Source organism: Phoenix dactylifera, chromosome 14 (assembly GCF_051530095.1).
Source record: "Phoenix dactylifera cultivar Ajwa chromosome 14, Ajwa_hap1_PhDact_Kaust_v1.1, whole genome shotgun sequence".
NCBI lineage: Eukaryota > Viridiplantae > Streptophyta > Magnoliopsida > Arecales > Arecaceae > Phoenix > Phoenix dactylifera.
Genome location: NC_143203.1, coordinates 14,059,400 through 14,062,836, shown reverse-complemented (window position 1 = coordinate 14,062,836; position 3,437 = coordinate 14,059,400). Strand labels below are relative to the sequence as shown.

General features: G+C 34.4%; 1 long non-coding RNA gene across 1 annotated transcript; it reads left to right on the top strand.

The window, feature by feature from the left end:
* The first annotated feature begins 487 nt into the window (after positions 1-487).
* Positions 488-1,764, top strand: LOC149751355 (uncharacterized). Its single transcript, XR_016398353.1, has 3 exons — positions 488-541; positions 628-1,038; positions 1,268-1,764. It is a non-coding gene; the product is annotated as an uncharacterized LOC149751355 (long non-coding RNA).
* The last annotated feature ends 1,673 nt before the right edge of the window (positions 1,765-3,437 follow it).

The window sequence follows — 3,437 nt, the reverse complement described above, 5'->3', positions numbered from 1 at the left end:
CTGATAATGAAGGACTGAATTCTTCTAAAGATGCTGAACTTGTGCCTGTGATGGCTGCCCAACCTACTCTGCTCCCCACCTTTTCTACCCAGCAAACCCACGAGCTTTCAAGTCCACCTAGTATTGCCAACAGCGTGGGTGAGAAAACTCATCTTTCTGAATCTTGTTATTGCTAAGATACTCTTGGTAAAATGATGGCATTTCAGTGGTTTTGTATTTTTTTTTTTTGCGTTCTCTTTGTCTATCATTAGCAGGTTTGTCTTATGGCCTAAAGTATTTAAATATTTTAGCAGGTTCATCATCAAAGCGCATGCGGGGTAAGACAGTTGGGAAAGGAATTGATAAGCTCATTGCCCAGAATGGCGGAGAAAAGCTTTCTGTTCCAGTACTTGATGAGTGGAATGCTTTATGTGGTATTAATGTACCAAAGGTAGCCAATCTGTTGGGGGTGTATATTAGGAGAATGTATCCAATTAAGGGCATACTGACGTGGCGGCATGTAGACGAGGCTACTCAATCTGCTATCATACAATCTGTCCTTGTAATTATTTATTGCACAATATTCTTTTAGGTACTTGTAATAGTTGCATTGATCATACTACATAATGATTTTACTTATGTTTTTAGGACAAGTTCAAAATCTCGGATGATTATCATGGCAATCTAGTAGCTCAGCAAGCTGTCCACAGAAAATGCTACAATATTCACAGAAATTGGAGGCACAATATAAAATTGCATTACAAGCATCTTAAGAACGTCTTAAATGTGGACCCTTATAGTTATCCATACGAACATATGACTCAAGAGGATTGGCACCACTTAATTGACGATGTGTTGAAAAGCAAAGAACACAAGGTAACTTACATATTTAGTGCTTCAGAGTTTATAAGTAAAATATTTGATCATAATGTTTTCTTTAGATTTTTAATTTGTATTTTTTTGAAGGTGAGATCAAAAGCTGGCAAAAAGAATAGGAAAAAGCTTGAGTACAATCATTGTTCAGGATCTCGGTCATTTGTTGCAACAATGACTATACAGGTAATATGTTTTTGAGTATGTACTGGCTATATTTTTAGTGAATTGCCTGTGAAACAGTCTATGGGATAGTTTTGGCTATTGTAAAATCGACAATTTGCTGCAAGTAGATTTTTTATTCTAGTTTGCTGCAAGTATATTTTTGGAATCCTTTTATGCAAGTAGATCTGACAGTTATTCTAGTTTTCTTATTATGTAGTGGCTATATGCTAATCTAAATTACACTTTGCAGCCGGAGTTTAATGGTTCTGAAAACCTTGAATTTTCAGAATTCTATAAGAAAACTCATACCAAGAAGAACAAAGAGTGGATTGATCCTATTTGCGCCATGAAATATGTAGGTATCTAACATCTCAATAATCATTTAAATCAGTTTCTGCTTTTGCAAGGTTATATACATTTAATTCTGTTGTTACCTTTGCATTGACAGTCAAAGATGTTGAGCTTGCGAGAAGAATCTTTCCAATCCGGTGTGTAATTAACATCAGAGGAGATGTCTAAGCAGGCACTTGGAAAAAGGAAGAGATACATTCTTGGATTTGGGGATGGGCCAAAGCCCTCTTCATCTTCTTCCACACCTAGTCGTGTATCACAAGACCATGTTGGGGAGTTGCAGAAACTTAAAGCTGAGATGGAGGAGATGAAGATGGAGCGTGAGGAGCTGCGGAGGCAATTGGAGCAGGAGAGGAGAGAGCGTGAGGAGGAAAAGAAAGAGTGAGAGGAAGAACAAAAGCAAATTGCACATCTTACAAGTTTGGTGACAGAGTTCTTAAAGGGAAAGACTCAAATGCATTCAACTGGTGGTACAAATACTCGTTGGTATGTATTCTCATTTATATTTCGTAGGTTATTTAGAAATTTGGACCAAATTAAGCGAAATGTCATTGTGAACTTATACTTGAATTTTAGTTTATTATTTTTCACATGTGGTTATTGATTGTGTATTCTTTTTTGCTTTCTCAGATACATGGTTGAGTTATGAGCATGTGAAATCTAGTTTCTGGTACATGGATAGCTTTTGTTCAAATGATCATGGTGGAGTTGTCTACAAGCAGAATCCAGTTTTTGGTTTATTCATATTTTTGTCTACATGATGGTTGTTTGGATGAATAGCAAGATCAGATATTTTGGGATTTTAATTTTACATTTTGATGTGTTTGGTGATGATTATCACCTTAACATATGGTATGGATGAAACATTTTGATGAATGATTAATAGGAATTTTGCATCTTTATCAGACCTCCGGGTCGAGGAAAATTTAGATTGAAACCAACTCCAAAATTTTGAAAGACTGGATCTCTAAGCTAGTTGATCCCCTGTGGCGTGTCATGATTATTATTTCTAATAACATTTGGATATTGGATAGGCTGTGTTGGTTGTACAGGATTTGGAACGAGCCCAAAAATAAATATTAAGCTTATAATTTGAATTGTAAATTAAATACAGGTTAACACTTTCTGCCACCAAAAATTGTTTGTTGCCAATGCATTCCAATACATTCTGCAACCAAACTATTGGTGGGGGAAGATAGATATTCAGTGACCATTTTTTTGGTAGCGGAAGACAAACTTTCTACGACCAACTATTTGGTCGGCGTTGAAATTAGCGACAACAGATTTGGTCGCTGATAAGTTCTTCGGCAACCAAATGTTGGTCGTTGTTGGTGTACCTTAGGTGACCACACAATATTGGTCGCCAAAACCCTTCAGTGACTAGGGTTCGGCGACGAAGGGTATGCTAGTCGCGAAAAAGTTTCGGCGACCAAATATAGTTATTCGGTGACGAAAATCTTAGTCACTGAATATGTATTTTCTTGTAGTGTCAAGAAATATCAAAACAGATATATAATTTCACAAAGTTTCACCGTGAGAGTTATTAAAAGTTATTATATAGCGAGGGTATCTTATAACCACTATAAGAAATTGTATTCTATGGTAATAGTTTCAAATATTATCATAAAAGGTCTATAATATTGTAATGTTTATAAATGAATGTTTCAAAAATTTTATGTTACGATGGTACCGTATAAGTACAACAATTACTAGTGAAATAAAACTTTATTGGTAATATACATAGTTTTATTATAGAACACATGCTATTTATCGATAAGATAAATTATATCACCTATACATTATTGTATAACCAATAGTTTTCAATATTGATATTTATTTACGATTATTTATTTGTGTGACAAATTAGTATGGTTGTAAATTGATTTGGATTTTTTGCAGCAACAACATCTCATTATTAAGTATGTCTTTAAATAATTTTCAAAATAGATATTACATTAATCTAATAAATTTTTGAAGTAATAAGGTTTCAAATCGACTATTATGTACTCTAGTTGTACTTAACAATTTTTGATGAGTTCATCAAGTTATTTTCAACTTTATCTGGCCAG